This window comes from Tauraco erythrolophus, chromosome 9 (genome assembly GCF_009769465.1).
Source record: "Tauraco erythrolophus isolate bTauEry1 chromosome 9, bTauEry1.pri, whole genome shotgun sequence".
Taxonomy (NCBI): domain Eukaryota; kingdom Metazoa; phylum Chordata; class Aves; order Musophagiformes; family Musophagidae; genus Tauraco; species Tauraco erythrolophus.
This window is the reverse complement of record NC_141473.1, coordinates 23,593,315-23,613,607: the sequence shown is the minus strand read 5'-3', so window position 1 is coordinate 23,613,607 and position 20,293 is coordinate 23,593,315.

Below are 20,293 nucleotides of genomic sequence, written 5' to 3'. Positions count from 1 at the left end.
AAGCACTTTCTAGTCTATGTACCAGTAAAACCTGGATCTCCAATCCTTAGGCTATCACCATGCAGCCTTCATTTCTTGTAGGTGTGCCTGGGTCAAATTGCATAAAGCTTTAAAATGGTTCTGTTCCTGGAGCTTTGATGTGTCATGGAGAAGTCTAATGTCAGAGGTGTTGTTAGAGAGTGACTGATCTCATTTTTGTTTGCATCGTACTACTGTCGGTGCTTAAATTGACATAGCTGCAGATTCAGCTGAAGCAAGCAAGGCTCTTTAAGACCTGCCTATTATGCCTTTACATTGTGACCTTTAAAATTGGGCAGCTTAATATGGAGCTGCAGTTGTGCTTCAAAACTGTCAACTGTGATAACCTTTTAATATGTTGACATCAAGCTGCTGGATGGCATGCTGAGTGTCTGTAGTGAGAAAATGGATAGCCTATATCTCCAAAGTCAAAGATCAGGGATTGGCTCACACAAAGCCCACTTAATAAGAAGATCGTATGAATTTTTTTGTGTCATGATAAGAAAATCAATCATGTGAAAGTGCTTGGAGCAGATGTGTCCAAGCTACAAAAGTGTTTTTCCTTGCTGAATGACTAGATAAAAATAAAAACCTTCATAATTAATATTGTTTCACAAATTATCAGTTTACTTTTACCGGACGATAGTTACCAGTGACACATATTAATGGTACCTTGAAAACTTAGCATCCATCTAGGGAGATGATTAAGATAGGACAAGGGGCAATGGATTTAAACTGAAAGAGGGCAGATTTAGATTGGATATAAGGAAGAAATTTTTCACTGTGAGGGTGGTGAGGTACTGGAACAGATTGCCCAGAGAAGTTACAGATGCCCCATCCCTGGAAGTGTTCAAGGCCAGGTTGGATGAGGCTTTGGGCAACCTGGTGTAGTGGAGGGTGTCCCTGCCTATGGCAGGGGGGTTGGAACTAGATGATCTTTGAGGTCCCTTCCAACCCTAACCATTCTATGATTCTATGTTTAGATACTACCCCATTACAGTAAAAGCTGTCTGTCTAGAAAAGAAAGAGAAGACACATCTGTACATGAGCATGGATCAGCGTGGTAACTCAGGACCTTCTGATTTTACAATTTTTCTCACTTGGTTTCCCTGCATCTGACTTTGGTGGTGAATACAATTAACCTCCTGGCTCTGCTCTTGTATGATTTCTCTTTATAGTCCTTACGTGTGACTGAGTCAGTATTATTGCATTTGCTGTCATGTCAGCTGCATTTTCACAGATGATGTATAATTTCTTTATCGGTAGCTATCTTCTCATCGTGCTTGTATTACTGGAAGCAACATAGTCTCTTGCTCTAAGAAAAAAAGTATTTCTTACATTGCATTACAGGTAAAATATGTACAATTTATTTGATTCATCATTTCAGGATGTAAGTTTATCTGGTAATTTCATGGGATTGAATCTGACATTTTTATTTCATTATTATAAGAATAATTTTCTACTGTGCATTCTGTCTAAAAAGTTAGTAGAGTCTTTCAGTTATTTCTGCCAAGAGAAAGATCAGTCACTGAACTTAGTGTTTATTTTATATAATCATGTTTATTTAGGAAAAATTGAGTATCAGGTCTCATTTTCTGAATAATTTTGGGATCAAAGGACAGAAGTCCATTTCCTTGCCTGGAATTTCAAGTCTATGTCTCCAGTCATCGTTGTGCTCACAGAGCTCCCACTTAACCTTCTTTCACAGTCAAGTTACCAACACTTTTTTTTTGTCTATTGGTTATCTCTGTTTTTCAGGATCCATATGTTCTACTTTCTCTCCAAGACTTTACATGATGTAGTCATAGGCAATGCTTTCAGTTTTTGGTTTGTTTGGGTTTTTTTGTTTATTTTTGGTGCTTTTTTTTCTATTAAATAAAGTGATAGTTCCCTCATTTAGTTTTAATGGAATGTCTTAGATGCTCCTCATCTGCTTCCTGCGCGTTTGGGATTGCCAGTAGATGAAAGACGGTTGCTGTCAGCAGCCAATTCCCAGTGTAATGCGTCAGCTGATTCAGCTTCATATTAGCAAGAGGAATTCAAGCCCTTCCCTGCTTTTGCATAATGTTTTATGGAGCTACCTTAATTATTAGAGACATAACACTGACACATGGGACTAGTGAGGTAATGCTAGAGTGAAAATCCAACTACTACTGAAAAACAATGATGTGTACTGTTAGTTACATCCTACACTGATAGAATAATGTACCTTCTCTAAAGTTAGAGTGGCAATATAAGTTATCATCAGACATTCAAAAATGGCACATTGGGGACTGTCATGTGCTTTTCAATCACTATGTGGAAATACAGAATTCCAATCTAAAGTAAAAGTAACTTCACATAATAACTTGCAGTGAAAAGTTAACGGAGAGACACGTACGCGGGCTGGCGTACTTAGGGTAACAGATCCTTTCATGCTCAGAGTTCTACATTCATTTATGAAGGGAAAATAGAGAAATGTACTGAACAAAGGATGGCTGTGGAAATAAAAAAATACCCTCAAACCCTAGCAAACCCCAAATGGTATAAACTAACTGGCTCAGACAAGTGTTGAAAATTTTAAATTGTCATAGTATGTCTCAAAACAATTTATTTAGCTCTTCACAATTCGTGTATGTACCAGTTCCATTTCTTCTGATGACCAGTGAGAGATCTGTCAAAAAATAGAGAATGCATTTGAAAGCCCCAGTAAAAGGCATTTTGATCTAGAAGGCAGATTTCTGTTGTCGCAGTACCCTAACCCCTCAGACTTCAGTGGGAATGTAGCAGTCATAACTTGGAACAGGGTTTTACTGAAGAGGTGGTGGGTTTTGGTGCCTTTTTTTTTTTTTTTTCCCCTGTAATTCAGTGTTTACTGTTGAGATCAATGGCTGACTGCTTTCATTGCAAATGCTGATAGGATGTTCCAAAGGGTCTTCTGTTATCTCCTACCAGGCCTCTCCACACAAGTATGTACAATCGTGTGGTCACTATTTTTCCAGATGACTTTGACTGAAAATGCTAGCCCTAATATTCTGTATAAAAGATGAAGATCTGTATTACATTTGTTCATAGAAAACAGTGTCGAAACTTGTAAAAGCCCTTATGAAATTTATACTGTGAGGATACACCCTTAGCTAGATTATTTTTGGAAAAGTTTGTTTTGGCTGTTTCCAGGGCCAGGTCAAGATCATCTAATTCTTTGACTATTAAATCAAGGCGCATAACAAGGTAGTTAGTCCTGGATTCACTGTTACCTAGTTCTTTGTACTGGGCGCAGGATATTCAAACACCCATGGCAGGGACTAAGGCAGCTCAATTGATAAGGGAAAAGCTTACAAGGCATAATCCCTGTGCAGGCGTCGCCACGTAATGCAACTTCCGTACCACAATTTGTTGAGGAAAATCGGAAATATTTAATAGCGATGCCCCAGCTTACAAGCGCGTATTGCAAACGTTTGCATAAAGAGAGATGTTGCTCGGCGCTACTACAGCAGACTCCTGCTTTTTGGACCAACTGTGTATGAGGCATTTTTGCCATTTTATGCGTTTAACAAGAAGTCACTTACACCGTGCGGATCATCATGAATGCTTCAGATACACGGATAGAAAGATGTGAGAAATAGAATCTTTCCTGACATGTACTGCTGTCCAGGTTTTGGTTTTGAAAATGTAAAAAAAAAAAATGCAAGAAAGGAAATAAAAGGATGAAATAAAACTAATATATATATGGGATATGGAGAGAAAAAAAAACTAAGTAGAACTAGGAATGTCTGGGACACAGGAAACTGCTGGACGTGTGAGATTTACAGCCAGTGAATGACAGATCTTGTGGTAGCTCCTGGAAGACAGACCTGGAATAAGCGTTTATGTGCCTGAAAGGCAATCTGCTTTCTTTTTCCCAGCAAGGTCAATTGATCCAATAAAAGGTACCGCTTCTCCTGCCAGCTAGAAGAAAAGGAATTCATCCAGGTGCTTTGTGAAAAACCTGGCGGTGCTGGCCCTCCAGGCCCGGCAGCGGGAGTTTCTTCCCGGCTCCGTGCTTCCAGCTGCGTTTGCGGACCGAGAGCCTGCTGTGCTGGGCTTTCCAGCATCGCCGAACGCCTTCTCGGCAGAAGGCCGTGGCCCTGGCGCGGCTGGGCAGCGGGGCCCGATCCCGGCCCGGGGCCCGATCCCGGCCCGGTCCCCGCCGGCTGCGGCGCGCGGCTCCCCGCGAGATGGCGGCAGGCGCGCGCGGGCTGAGCCGCGCACCGGCGCTGCCGGGGACCGGGTAATTGGTTCCAGCCCTCTTTCCCGTGGTCTGAAATCCTTGCCTTGACATGAGTTTCATGCTTAATTGATTTACTGATTATTGCTAAGAGATGCAATTTTATTTTCCTCTGATACTAAAGCAATTAGATAGTCATGAATACAAACCACATCCTTTGTAATCACTTAATGCTAATTAGTTAGTGATTTAACTCTGCTTGGTTTGAAGTAAGTAGCATAAGTGGGAATTTGTGCATAGTACTTTTTCCACCGATATTTATTATATGTTTTTGACTTGCCAGTTTCTTCGGTTAATAAAATTAAGGTAGAATCAATGAGAGGAAATCCATTCATTTTACCTTCATTCTGTGCTATTTCACGTAAGAATGTCACAGAGGGATTTACTTACGGATGTTATGGCAGTGCAATCCTAAATTGTGCTGTATAACCCCAAATTTTACTGAAATCTATGGTAATGAAAGATATTTCGGGTCTTTGACAAAAGCACAACCTCTCAACCTCTCAGGGCGATCCTGTTTCTTAACGATCTGTTGATTGTGATTATTTTCTTCTTTTGACTCAAATCATGTTCAGAGTCAGCTTTCAAGTGAGAGGCATTTTAAATACTACTCGTACTTTAAGATAGAATGTGCTTGCACTGATCTGGCAAAGCAGTTAGGTGCACTACCTTGCGAGATCAAACCTTATGTCATTATATTATATTGCATTCTTCCTGTCTACCCCATGCAGTGAGAACTGAAGAAAACCTAGATATGACTCCAGGCTTTTTTTTTTTTTTTTCCCTGGGGAGTATGGGGCAGAAGTGTGGCAGCACTGTAGTCCTTTCTGTGTAATAACTTGAATAAGTAATCTCTGACAGGCAGCCTTTAACACAGTGTCCCTTTGTTTGGTAACTTGCTGCTGCTGCGCTTGACTTAAAAGCATTTGTAACAGTGCTGTGTCTTTGAATACCTACTGACATCCAAATAAAACGTCACTGGTAGCAGATAAGTATGAACGTTCTTGTGCAGGCAGATTCAAATACTAAAAATTTCTAACACTAGTAACAGCTAATGTATCACTGTGCTATTTGTTGGGAAAAAAAACCCTCTTCTCTCAGTCCCTTTTTCTTATAAAATCACTTTATAGCTTTACTTCTCTTATGAGTGAGCATGTCTTATCCTTGGTGTCCTCTACAGCATGAGTCTAAGTCACCACTTTCCATACATTTGAGCCCAGACCAAAATTGCATATGTCCCCAGAAGCATTGAGCTAGACGGACCTTTGGGACTGGTGCCGTTAGCTATGTCACTCAGCACAAAACACTTGCTTTGATGTCTTGAGATGGAATCTGCATGCAGAAGTGAAGTAATTAGACTGGAAAACATGTATTTCATCTGATGGTGCAGGGAAGCCTGCTGAGAGATAGAATGGCAAAAATGTTGTTGTTTGGTTAACTCCAAGGACTGTATGAATTTTACATCACCAGAGTCTGACAGTGTTGTCTGTCCCTTCACAGCTCTGCACCTTTTTTCCAGTATAAGACAGCTGCATTATGATGTGTTGGATGAATAAGGGGACGATGAGGGAGAAAGTAAGAAGATAATAATTTATGTACAGAAGTGGGAGCTGAAAAGGAACAACGGCAATAAAATCTAGGGGACAGTTTCTGTGTAGGAGCCTGGGAAACCTGAGGTCCCATTGCATTTCAGTTACTGGCATCTTGGGCCATGTTAAGGCAAGTCATCCATATAACTGGAGTAATGACAGAGACAAGCTTTGGGTAGTGTTTTAACTCTTCCAATGTGAACTGTTTGACAACAACTAGATAGTATTATTCTCCTCTGATCTGTGCCACAGACTTCGGGAAGGCATTTAACATTTAGATCTCAGTTTTCGACTTCTGCAAAATATGACTAATGATATTGTAGTGGCTAGGCTTGTATATAGGACAAGCACAGACAATCTACTGAGGAAAGGCAGGAAAGACCTTACCCTTTGAGGAAACAGCTTGGAGAGGAAGCTGAAGAGTGCATTTCCTGACCCAATGACTGTGCACTTTAGAGAGGGAGAAAGCATTCAACTAGCCTAAGAAGAAGAACAGTAACTCTCTCTGTACTGTTTTCCAATAATAAATGGAAATAATTGTTTAGCTGAGGGGAGTTCATGCTGCTGAAACCTCAGATGTAGCAGCAAAATTTGATTGCATTTTGTATCAAATCTGTTAATCATGAAAGCTTGGACTGTACTATGGTATTTGCAACATCTGCTTTTGATAAATGCTGTCCTAACCAATCTATCTGTAGATTTGAAATACCCCAAGCGCTGACATATGCATTCACCTCTGTATTCTGTTTGCCAATTTGTCTTTCTTCATCAGAAAGCATGGTACAGCATTGGCTGAGTGAAGTGCATAGAGCTGGTTGGACTGGTCTCCACAAATAGAGAATTGATTCCAAGCTGTCCAGTACTCCAGCTAAATCACAAGCTTTTATAGCTCTGCTCAAATTGAGTTATTGTGGCAGATAGAGGAGTACACAAACACAATTAATTAGGCTGTTCAGGTGAGCTTCCTTCTGAAAAGTCAATTTTCTGTTTGCAGCTACAACTTCACAGCTAATTTCTTTCACTCATTGTTATTTGACCTGAAAAGTTCAGAATTTCCAGAGTTGTTTTTAGATGTTCTGGGGATTTTCTGTTCTAATTCTCTCAAACATTTGGGATTTGTCACTTACTATTCTGAATGACATTCCTTTGCATCTCTCTTTTTGCGCTGGAATAAATAATAAGAGCTGATCCATCACTGAAATATCATCCCAGTCATTTGTTTCCATAGCTGCCAGCAAGGCTACCTTCTGCCAATGGCATTCATTTCCATAGCTGCCAGCATTTGTTTCCATAGCTGCCAGCAAGGCTACTTTCTGCCAATGGCAGAATTTATGGGACATATCCTTCACCATGCCCAGTCATCTTCCCTTCACTGTCTCTGTCTAGAAATCTTTTTCATTCTCTGCCTTCCAAAGTCTACAGTGGAATTTGTTTCTCTCTGAAAGTATTGTAAAACTTCTCTCCCAGATCCTTTTGTTAGGATTTTTTATTACCAATAGGATAAATTTCTTCATTTTTGAATGTGCCAGTATTTTACACTTCATCTGTATATGCCTTGGGAAATTCTGTAGAGTCCACTAACAGAATGGTCGGGTTTAGTAAGTACATCTAATCTTAAAAGCAGCGGAAGTCACAACCTTTTGCATTTTTATGTCTTATCTCAGTTTAGCAAATATGAGAAGCAAATCCCTCTTCATTTCTGAAAGAAAAGATTTTTGAATGATAGGAGAAACCTACCGAGAAAAAGACATTGTTTCGAATTCCTAGTAAGAAGTCTCCCAATGGCTTTAAAAGATAAGAATGTGTAGATGTTGCTTTAAGAGTACTATTCAGTTTTCATTCCTCTTATACCTCATTTGATGGCTTAAAAATTAGGTAGCCTAAAAGTTACTGGGTGGTACTTCTCTAAAAACTTCTGGCCAAGGGACATAAGCATGGGTAGTAGTAGTCCCACAGTCTGTCTTCTGTCTTGGGCAATTGCCTATGCCTGGACACTGGATGTTCTCTCTGTGGCCAATGGTAAGAAAAGTACCTCTAGAAGGCAATTCAGTCACCTTGCTGAAGTCTAATACAGGTGCTCTTAGTTGCCTTCTTAAGGCAACTGTCACTTTAAGTACTGATTGTATGGAGAGTCTACAGAGCCTAGATGTCTAATGTAAGCATCTAATTTACCTGCTTAAAGCAAATCATCTGAACAAAGCCCTAACCTATGAAAACAAGATTACAGCATGAAACAAAGAACTGAGGTGGCATCAGCTTGTGATAGCGCTGGCCAGGAGTGGGGTAGCTGAATTCTGAGTAGTTGGGAATGAAAGGGAGGCTGGACTAGCAGCTTGCTTTTCTGTTCTTGCTTCTGCACTCGAATCACTGTGCTACAGTTCATTAATACATCCTGTCTCATTCTGAGCATGCCTGCCCCTGTGGCTTCAAATATCTCTTGTCTGTGTAGCAAAAGATCAAAAACAACCTCTATCAAGGATCTAATTTTTGGTGAAGGGTTTTTTTTGTTTCTGTATTTTTAAAATTTTTTAAAATATTTTTAAGATTTTAAGAAGTGATTAGAAACAGGACAGAAGCTAAAGGCTAATTTTGGGAGCAGCACAGCATCTCTCCAGAAAAATGAAAGTCTAGAGCTTTGGACTTAAAAACATATGCTCTGAGAGTCATAGAGGTTAGACATACGTTACGTCCACTGGAACTGAGTCAAATTTTACCTCAGTCTCTGCACTGAGTCCTTTATTGACTGATGTGGCCTTCAAAGATACCTAGCCTGCAGGAAGCATGGAACTTAGAGGCATGGATGAAATTCCGGTTATCTGAATATAGCCTAGAGGCTTTCTGCATCAGAGTAAGTTATGGATCATAACACCACCTTGCTTTGCAGAAGAATTATGGAGACAATTGTTTTAGTTTGTCAGAAGCTTGGATATTCTGTCCTGGGAGATGTATGAGTGCTGTAGATAAACAGAGGGAGTGAAAAAGCTTCTCTGTATTTCTGTAAAACATTTCTGAGACTGGCAGTCTGCAATCTTTCAGCAGTGTTTAAATTCACTCTCTTGAAAAGAAAAGCATCTCACTGTCTGTGGCACTGTTTGCTGTTCCTCAGTTTGAAATCAACTAGTAGAACCCCAAAGGGTTTCTCAAACAGCTGACCATTAAACACAGTCAGGAACAAAGATCAATTGAAAACACATTTAGATTTAAGCTTCCTGGCCTGCTTTTAATTTCTTTGAATCAGCCTTGGGAGTTATAACCGTGGTCAGTCTGGCCTTTTATTTGTTCTTTGACTTACTCATATAAACAACCAATTTCAGGGATGCCCAACTACTTTCTGGAGTTTTTTAATATATTTTTTTTAATATCTTCCAAATATTCCCAAAGTTACCAAAGAATTATGGTTTTAAATGCAGAAAACATGTTCAATAGAAACACATTATTGGAAACAGAACCATGTTTATGAGTCTAGAGGGAGTTTGCAAGGAATTCACTTTGTAAGCAGAATTTGGGTTGTGGTACCTTAAAAGTTTCGGTAGCTTTCTTGAGTCTGGGATCTGGATTTGTGGCAGCCTAGATCATTATTTCTGTTTAGATGGAGCTATACAGACACAAAAGGATATATAGCTCTAAAGAGTCTGCAGTCCAGACAGAAACCAGGAATAGTCAGTGGTTTGGCTGAGCTTACTTATGCCTTTAGGGGACAGAAGCGGAATCCTAAATGTAGTTTGTAGCAACCTCTGGGCATTAAAATGGTTGAAGCATGTGCAGTTTTGTACATGGCTGTTCTGAGCCCTGAACTCTTTCTCTTGTGTAAGGTGCCATGCTACTGTATTGCCACCAGAATTGTGGTGCCAAACACACATTGTTTTTCTGCACATCGTGCAGTAATTGTTGGTTTTGTCTTTTGGGTTTTGTTTCTTTTTTTTTTTCAGACAAGCTACTGGATTCCTAAAGTAAGTGATAATATCAGCTTTTAGGGTTTTATATTATGTTTTTAATTGTCAATGTTACAAAAGAAAATTATGACTATAGGAATACTGTATAAAGCAAATACTGTTTTCGTTTCACCCACTGCTTCAGATTTTAAAACCACTTTCACAATTTTGAGGGTTGTTATAGGACATTTGGATGGTGAAAGCCGATGGCAATATAGCGTCATTGTCAAGAGAAAATAACAATTAAAACACAAACACACATATATTTGTTATATATGTTAGAACAATACATGGCAAGTACATTGCAATGCAGATGCACTCAAAATAGTTTAGGCATGAGAAGCCCTACGGCCATGTTAGTACAGCAGTCTCTCTGGACTAATACACCCTTCTCAGGGGGGCCACTTAATTTCTGTGCTCAGGCAGCTACATTATTTCCCATACTCAAGCTCACTTGCGCGGGTACCGCAGCTATCACCGTATGATGTTTGTAATGCAGACGTATAACTTCACAGAGGGACAAGCAAATGGGAACAAACAACATCCCCAGCAGACATCCCAGGCTCTGAGTCAGTATGCTAAATCTTTTTCAGGGAATAACATTAGTGAGAGCTTCAATATACAACAGGGTATTCATTATGAATAATGGTAGCCTATAGCCAGCTAATTATATTTGCAGGGTGGTTTCCCTAAAAAGCAGATGTTGGACAGATGGTAGTCAAATGATCAGTCATGTTATCATTTACAGCAAGTCCGAGGGCTATGGGGAAAAAGGTAGTATGTGGAACATACTTCTAATTTCTGTGGGAGCCTTGTGCTTTTTTGCAGGTATACAAAGGCTCACAGAAATATATAAGTTGTTGGTTAAGACTGCAGAGCTGCTGATGGTTGTTGGCTACAAGAAGTTACCAAAGCTTCACCTTGATGTGCATGTTACCATTGAGTGACTGAATCCTGTACCAGAACTCTCCAAAGGTGATGGGACTGTACACTAGCCAGAGCTTTGCAGAAGCTTTTTTTTAGGCTGGAACACTTCTTGTTTCGCTTTTTAATCCTTTGCCTTGAAATATTTTATTTTGGTGTGATTTTTTTCGGTCTGCTTTCCCATGGAAGCTCTCTATGCTGTTGTTTCATGTCAATAGCATTAGAAAAGTGTTCCTTCAACTGAAATCTGTAGTCAATATTTTATTGCAACTGAGGTGCTCAAAGCAAATATGACTGCCTGCATAGATAGTGACTTGTAGCATAGTCCAGTATTTACCAGGGCTTACATAATGTAGTGTTCAGCCTTTATCATCTTTGTTCAGCATAGGAGCTAGAATTGTATTAGCCTGTGTAATAGCAAGCCTTTCCTCAGACATAATTCTGACCATGGGTTCGTAACAGTACTGATGTTAGTATATCTTAATTGTTGCTAGATGCATTCGTTTTGTCAGAGGAAGTGAAATTACAGGACTCATGCTATGCAAAGAGAACATGGTACTTAATCGTTTTAAGTGGTATGTCCAGTTTATGTCACCACAGGAGAAGTTCTTCTGGGTTTTGTATAGAACTTTTGCAAAGGCTTAAGACTGCTCCATTAAAATGAAATCTTTGGTTTCCATTACCCTTTAATCAAATGCAAACCAGAGCTTCCAGGGATTGTAATAATGTCTTAAGTTGAATTTGGCTCTTTTGCAGCCCATCAAAAGAAGTTGTCCTTGACAAAAACAGTATTTTAAATATCTGCTCACAAGTACTGGAGCCAAAAGGTTGCTATTTCATTTGGCAAAATACCTTCCCAAGAACAAGACTGAGACCTGAAGCTGAGCCAAAATAAGCTCTAACAGATGCTTAGCCTAGAAAGCACTAGACTGAATGGCTAAAATTGTTGAAAGACTATGCAGGAAAAGGGAAGGGCAGCTAGCTAGTTCTGCTTCTGGCTTGCTGTGTGGGCATCCCTTCTGTTCTAGCATTCTGCCAACTAGAGGACCTATCTCGTCTGTCTGCCACCATACTTCAGCTTCTGGGGCTTAATCCATTTCTTGCTGTGAGAACTGCTGTAGTCATAGAATCATAGAATGGTTAGGGTTGGAAGGGACCTCAAAGATCATCTAGTTCCAACCCCCCTGCCATGGGCAGGGACACCCTCCACTACACTAGGTTGCTCAAAGCCTCATCCAACCTGGCCTTGAACACTTCCAGGGATGGGGCATCTGTAACTTCTCTGGGCAACCTGTTCCAGTACCTTACCACTCTCAAAGTGAAGAATTTCTTCCTTATATCTAATCTAAATCTGCCCTCTTTCAGTTTGAATCCATTGCCCCTTGTTCTATCACTACACACCCTTGTAAAAAGTCCCTCTCCAGCTTTCCTGTAGGCCTCATTTAAGTACTGGAAAGCTGCAATAAGATCACCCCGGAGCCTTTTCTTCTCCAGGCTGAACAGCCCCAACTCTCTCAGCCTGTCTTCATAGGAGAGGTGCTCCTATGTCAACAATAGACCTTCTTCTGTTCTTAATAGCTGAGGAGTCTAGTCTTGTCCTTTCTTACTGGACTCTGTTTAGCTTGAATAGCAAAAACTCTTTGGATCAAGAGGCTCTGCTGTGGCTTTCCATTCACACTTGCCATACTGCATCTAATACTTGAGCTTGCAAAAAAAAGTTTCAGATGATAGTGAGATTTGAGAACTGGAAAACCTGTCCTCCTGTGATGACTGAGGTTGATCTAATTGGCCACACAGTGCTCCTTTCCTTCCCATTTACTGGTTGTGGCCTTTATCTGTCATCATATAGTGATGTCTTTGCTCTCAGAACTGGTGAGAAAGTTAATAACTTTCTTTGTGTCTTTTCTGTTAATGCAAAGAAGGGATGTGGTACTTTGAGGCAACGACAGAGCAGGACGGTCATTCTCCAGATCTTGTCAGTGAGAGGAGGTGAGAACAAACAAGCTAAACAGCTATCCTGGAGTGCAAGACACCTGATCCATAACTGGAACTGAAATTCTGGGTTCTTAAGTCAGTCTGTAATCACAGATATCACCAGGATATAAGCAGCTAATTGCTGCTTTTCTGGAAACAGTCAGTCAGTCTAGATAGCTTTGTTCAAGTTAAGAAATACCAAAAATCAGTGCTCAAGGGAAAAGCTAAATAAATGCTGGTTGTGCTGCAGTAAAGGTTGGGACAGATTCTTATCTCATTGACTTTGATGAATGCCTGGAGTAGGCCTTCTATCTGGTGTAATCAATACCAGGGTGTCTTATGAAATTAAAATTTTCTAGAGCTTGAGGGGGAGAGGAGAGCAAGTGACAAGGATACCAACCCTGTATCTCTAATTTCAAAGGAGCTGGTGTTTGTTTGTGTATGTGACATTATTTATTTAGATTGGCGTTGACACTGGGTTTCTTCCCTAGGCATGATTCAGAAGGAGCTTTGCCTTAACTGTTCCTGCGAAGCCTGTGCCCACAGAAATAACACAATATGACTGATGCTCCTTTGCATAGACTCTGGCATGGCTGAATGCAAAGAACAGGTAATCTCATTCCGTGACTGTAACTCCTAACATCTGAAATCCAGGATCACAGTGGAGGATAGTGGGGAAAAAAAAAAAAAAAAAAAAAGAAGAAAAAAAGTAATTTGCACTTAAAATAGCCAGCATATGCTTTCTGAGAAGTATATAACAAACTAAGACAACATTAGTCACCAAAAAGTAATCATAATGAACAGGAGATAACCTTTGGAAGGTGTTGGCTCACATTGATTTCAATATCTTTCATTGGACAAAGGGAGTTCCAAAAGCACTAACTTGGGTTTGTCACAATCTTGGTAAATTATTATCCTGATATTACTGTAATGAGATGTTATGAGCATGGTGGTAGCAGGCAAAGCTCTTGGGAAGTTAGGACACAGGGGAACTCCACTGAAAATCTCATCTTGACTAAGAGCATCTGACTCTCCCTAGATGTCTGACTGTGTACTAAATATGTGGCAGCACTGTGCTACCAAGAGTGCATCTTGGGAAAGAGCACTGCCAGAATAATCTCTTTCCCAGTATTTCCTAGGAGTCAGTTTGGCCATGTCTTGAACAAGATCATTGCACTGCAAACTGCTTGGTTTGTATGGCTTGGCTAGAGCTGCTTTCGTGGGACATCTGAGCTGATTTGCTCACTGGTCCAGACCTTGTGAGATCTGCTGGAAGAGGCTTTTTCTATCCTGTAAAAAAGCTTTAGTGAATTGCTCTGAAGAACTGGGGTATTGGCTTCAGGTGAATGAAACTGTAACATTCTCTCCTGTTCATCTCTGACATTGTCAAATACTTCAACAAAACCTAAATTGCTGAGGTTAACTTCCTTGGTGTGTTTGTGAGGTTTTTGAGTGCTACTCTTAAGAAGCCATTTGCAATGCCCCAAACACTCACTGTTGTGCTACAAAAACAAATTACAAGCAGTATTTATTCTTGAGTATTATTACCTGGCAGTATTTCTGGCTCATAGGAAACGTTAGCTCAAGCTCATCCTGACTCAGAATAAAACCACTGCTTGCAGTAATCTGCAAATCAGAAATTTTTACATACCCCCTTGGAAATGGCAGTTGCTGATAGAAATCACCTGTTTGCTTATTACACAATGAAGTGTTGGGCAAGGAAGAACAGCTGATTAGAATCAGGAAGCTTTGAGGTTTTCAGCCCAGAGCTTCTGCTTTGGGAGAAGGAATACTGGAAGTCCAGAAAGTCTGTGTTTAGCCTTGAGTTCTTTAGGTTCTAGGTTACCTTGGAAAAGAAGCCTAAAAGCCCTTGCTGTTTGTAGTCCTGGTTAGTGCACTAGATTACTAGACTAGTCAGACTAGACTAGAAATCAGAGTAGATAGGGCTTGAATGAATTTGAATGAATTTCTTTTTAGTTTTTGACCAGATCTACCAGTGAGGTCCTACCTGCTGTGTGGTCCTCTAGCAACTGGGGAAACAGAAGTATCGTGTGTACGTAGAACTTTAACAGGATGTGTTGTGCTGTCCAAAAGGTAACAAAAAGCTGCTGTGTTTTATTTTCCTCTGCCAGATCCAGAGATTTTTCAAATCAGATCTGTACTCCAGCTCTTCTGGTGCTTTCTTTGTCCTGTATGTGTTTTTACTCGAAGAAGTGCTTGGGTTTCTCGGTCCTGAGATTGGACTGAAATATAGCACAGACAAGCACACTGGCAACTAGAGAAGAATTAAATACAGCAATGCCCCGGACTTGAGATGCATGCTTGTATCGAGGATCTGTGATCCTGTTCTGCCATCTGTTTTTGGTGTGTGGCTGGGGGTAAGGATACTGATGCATAAACAAATATAAGGGTTGCTTTGCTATTGCAGTTCATAGCAAGGCAGGGTGTGCTTACAAAGTCTATTATGACACAAATGAAACCATTTTTTTTCTAATTTAAGAGAAGATAATAACAAACGTGCCTATAAGCGTTTTTTTTTTATTATCTTCATGCAATTTATGTCTCTAAGTGGAAGATACCTACATAAAGTTAACTATTTTGTTGTGAATAGGACAATGTGTTTTAAGGTAGTGAAGTCCTTAGTGCTCTACAACTGATCTTGGTACAACAAACAACAGAGTTTCAACTGCTTTGGTTGATTCTATGATCTAAGACACGCCCCTTGTACAAAAAATAGTTGTATTTGGAAGTCTCCAAAACCATATTTCTGACATATCCTGTTCCAATATAAGGATTTTTGAAGGCCTGGGCTTAGTCATCTGAAGTATTCCTCAGGTTCTTCAACATGTTTCTTGAGCATTGCCTTAGTCAAAAGTGTACAAGTGTTCTCTATGTAAAATTGCAAGTGTGTTTCCATGAAAAGCTATCATACCTCCACCTGGTTATGTGAATACAACATCAGGGTAAGTCAGCTGGTAGCATTGTGTTGAATAAAAAAAGCTGTTTCTTACGTAGGAGGAACTTATATTGAGGTTTTGGTCTTTTTTTTTTTTTTTTTTTTAAATAGCATTGTTTTTGTTGCATCCTCTGTTTTAGCTGACATTTCCTGTTTTCGGTTTTGCTGATGGACTTCAGTGCTTTTTCTGTCCTACAGTGATCAGTTACGGAGTTCTCCTTCTTTTATGGGGCTGAATAGCCTCATGTGGTAGGAATTTAAGTCACTTTTAGTCATAGCAAAAAAATAATGAGGATTATATATCAGCTCTCCAGCTATCTCTCCATATGACTGTACTAGATGAAAGTTGATATCTTAGTATTATAATCATTTTGAGAACTTTATTTGGGCAAGTGTGCTTCTTTGTTGGGATTCCTTGCATCTGACAACTGTACGCAGAGCAAGCAAGTGAACAGGAACTACCATGTTTGGTTGGTTTGGGTTTACAGGCCAGCACCGTTGTCTCCAGTAACACATACTTGCAATTCCTTCTTGGCCATTGCAAGGGATAGGAAGATACTCTGCACCAAGAAGGTGTTTTCCCAAAGGAATAAAAAAAAATCTCTGAAGTATGAAAACTAATAGGAAATAACAAGTTCCTCTGTATGTCATCTGTTGCCTTTTCAAACTGAGGGACGCAGCTTGAGGACTGGCTCCATGAACATCTGAATAATTGATAGATCCACTCTCAATCCAAACATCTCTGGGTGGTTCTTCTGTACTCAGAGGGAGGGAATCCATTCCAGGAGCACACTCCCCAATCTGTTATGCAACCCGAGCACACAGGCATTCAAAGCATTTCCCATAGGTGAACTTGATGTTTTCAACTCCCTAAAGAGTCCAAACTTTTTGCCTCCAATGTAATGCACTCTGGCTGCCTTCCTTACACGTCAGGGAGGGCAATAGGCATGGCTTCTAACATCTTCTGCAAAGCACTGTGGAACACCATAGTGTGTGGCTCTATTGAGGTCCCACAGAAGGGATACTTGCAGCAGACAGTGGCAAGCCAGAGCTGGCAAATGTAATTATGAGCCAGAGGTGTTGAGAGGTTCAATCTGCAGCATAGGAAGAAACTTAGGAAGTTGTGCTTTATGTGTGTAAGGCTAAGCTGTTTATCCACGTTTCATGGGGCCTGTTTTTGGTTATGTCAGGCACTGTTAGAAATATTTAGACAGAACTTCAAAGCGTCACCAAATGTTTGAGACCAACAGTCAGCTCAGTGGGCCTCAGTTTTGTTGAGATGGTATTTGATGCTAATAAAAATCAATACATGAGGGCATTTATAGCAGAGAATACAGCTATGACAGCAGAAGGTAGGATGTTGCAGTCTGTCAACTTTGTATGCACAATGCCATTGATTTGAAGATGTATTGTGGAATCATACACTCAGTTACAGTTGGGGTTTAACCTTGGTGATTTAAGCCTGTGTTCTTGATGAAGTTGGGAAACACCGATAAAGAGGAAGAATGCTGATAAAAAGGAAAAGACAGTGTGAGCAGCTGGCATGGGGAGTGTGAGAAGCTGACATGTAGCTTAGCAGATAGAAAATAATGCTTTTTTAGACATAGCCAATAGCAAAGCTAAAACAGGCGCGTGCACTACTGGTTGTAACCAATGATAACTAAGCAAAGGGCGCGTGGACACATCGTGGCTGGAAAAACGATCTATAGAAGCTGCTTGTAAATTGTAATAAAGGTTTCTGGTATCACATCTACGGAGTCCGTGCATTCAGCCGCTGCAATGTATACTGTAATTTTGCTTCCTAGTAGGCCATTGCTCTTCTTAGGATGGAGAAGGGACAAAAGAGTTTCCTGGAGAGCTAGGGGCTAGGAGCAAGCCAGGAATTGGAGAAAGCGTGTCCAGTCTAACAGATAACGGAGGTAGCAGTGGTAGTGCTAGTATTAAGACATCAAAATGAAGCATTCTGGGCATTTGTTTGTGAAAGGTCTGAATATATCTGGTGATAAAGCTTTCTTCTTGGTTTCAGTGGAGACCTGGGTGCTGAGGAAAAAGCAAAAGAGTGAGAAAACAAGTTTGCTTGTGCCAGATTCTGGATGAACAGCAAGATCCAGTTTCCATGGCTGTTGGGAATCTTTTAACAGCAAGAAGATGAATCTGTGAAGAAGGAAACATACAAAGCTACAAGATGGAGGTATGCAAGAATCCTTGACATAGCCAAGAAATGTGAAGTTGGTCTTAGTGTATCTATTTTTTTTAACTTCTCTGTTAGAATTTTTGCTGCTTCTCAGAAAATTCTGCCCCTGTCAAACCATTTCTGTATGCAGGAAAGCATTCTGTTTACAGCTCTGTGAAGAATTATCTTGGGTTTCCTGCAGACTTGTAAACGAGCTGTTTATTTCCTTCAGTCTTAATCTTACACTTATAAGAAAAAGTGTTTGGAAGCTTGAAGTTAGGTTGAATTGTCTTCCCGTTCCTTCAAAGCCTGGTCACAGAAGCTGGTTCTGATGATTATTACTAGTTAACTGCAGTATCCTAACTGCTGACTTTGTCTTATCATCTCTCTAGACAGTCTTCTCTGTTATCAGGTACTGTTAGACTGGAGAAGGGAAGGGTCTGGCAAAATAATTTGAATAATTGTGTTGATTTAAATATTTAGACCTAACCGCTAACTTCTTGTGATTGTGTTGTAACTGTGTGTTTTTATTTCCTATCTATAAAACGTGACAAATACTTTATTCTTCCCATCATATATAAAATTATAAGCTCTTTAGGATAGTGACTTTTCAGTTCATAAGGCTCAGAAGACCCTTGTGACCTTTAAGCATACCAATGCCCTCACCATTAAAGTGATCTTAAGTCTTGGCCACTGCTCGTTGTCCAAGCCAAGCAGCATGGTCAGAGTCAGCACGTGCAAGGACCATATCCTAAATAAGCTCTTGGTGTAAAGCAAAGCACTATTTCTTGCTATTGTTGACATCAGCTAAATACTATTATGGTGTTTTGGGCTGGGTTTTTTTGCAGCCAATCTTATTTTGAAAGGTGGGAAGTGTGTTTTCTGTATTGTGTGTTTCTTCATTGAATATTCTTGCATTAGCAAGTGAAAAAAAAAAAACCATCCCACCAGCAAAAAACAAGAGCCTATCTGACCTAGCTCAAGTGCACTGTTCTGGAAATGCAATTTCTACTGGCATAAATTATCAGGTTTCCAAAAAATAAATTAATATTACATGGAATATATAGTTCTGGTTTGACCTTGCATATATCTAGCATTATATATTTATCTAAAAGATAACCGATGAAATTTAAGTAGCTCAATGCTATCTCCAGCTGAAAAAAACCACAGCTTTTATACTGCATAGCCCTTGGGAAGCTTGGATATGTGTCTTTTGGATCAAATTACGTTTCAAAGTTGGAGACTACTTTGGAATTTTGAATCCTCTTTGAGTTTAACATATGATCAAAAGGGCAAATTTGTCATGTAGGTTCCCTGTGTCTACTGGTTCAGAATTTGTTGGCAGGAGTTCTTCTAAGAATCTGTTCAGTATAATTTTTGGAAAATAATCTGATGTTAGTAGAATATTATACAATGAGAATATACATGAGTGATTCTATACTGGACCCCTGTGTGTCCCCAAAGATGAGTTTCTGGGCAATTGCCTGTGTGCTAAAGCAACTGCCTGGAGAGAAAGTGTTTTCTTTCATGATACCTGTCCGAAGGAGGTCTGAGTCGGTTTTGGTGGGATGTGGAATATCTTCAGTATAAATACCAGTAGTTGCTGCAGAGCTGGTTGGGCATGCTAACAGGAACTGTACAGCTAGGTGTGTACTGCTGAGTACAAAGTTCTTCAGGAAATCAAAGCAACAGCCATAGAATGGAAAACTACTAAATAAGTGTACTGTAGAAGACACAAGGCTATAAACTTAGTATCTAGTCTTTCCCTTCATTTCTTGTTTAATCTTCCCTTAGGGTGAGTACCAGTAAAGTTCAGTTTAAGTCATGAGTCCTGAATTTGTCAAAACTACTTGAATATTTGATCAGTAAATATAGGTCACCTGGAAGATAGAGGGGATGGTTTGTGATGGGCAAGTGAGAGGTCATATTATGCAATACTGTAAAGCAGTTTGTGGTATTTGAGGTTGACCTTTCTCTTTTGGCAGTGCAGTTTCCAAAATAGGCATAAGCCAGTAGGTTTCAACTCAAGAGCTCTCTGAGATGTGAATCCATTCCTAGCAAGTGTTCAGATTTAAAGGATCCAGCTTTAAGTTGTCTTGAGATGCAACTCCTGATTCTTTCCACATAAGAAGTGGTGTCATTCTCTTGTAAATTAAAATGACTTGGAAAGAATGCTTTTAAAAGTATTTTCATTTTTTAGAGTTCTGAAGTTTATTGCTAAGTTGATAAATTGTCCTTTTCTTTCCTCCCCAATCACCATTTCATTTTTCTTTCCACAGGTATTCAGGTTTTATTTTTATCATTATTTGCCTTAAACCTATCTAGCTATGACTGTGGAAATGCTAAATATAACTGATTACTTTACACTCCCCAACTCTGTAATAATTCTTTTTCCCTTCTCAGTTAAGATTAAAACATGCAACGCAGTGGCAATGGGGAACATCTTGCACATTTGATAATTATGGAATGGCATTTTGGTAC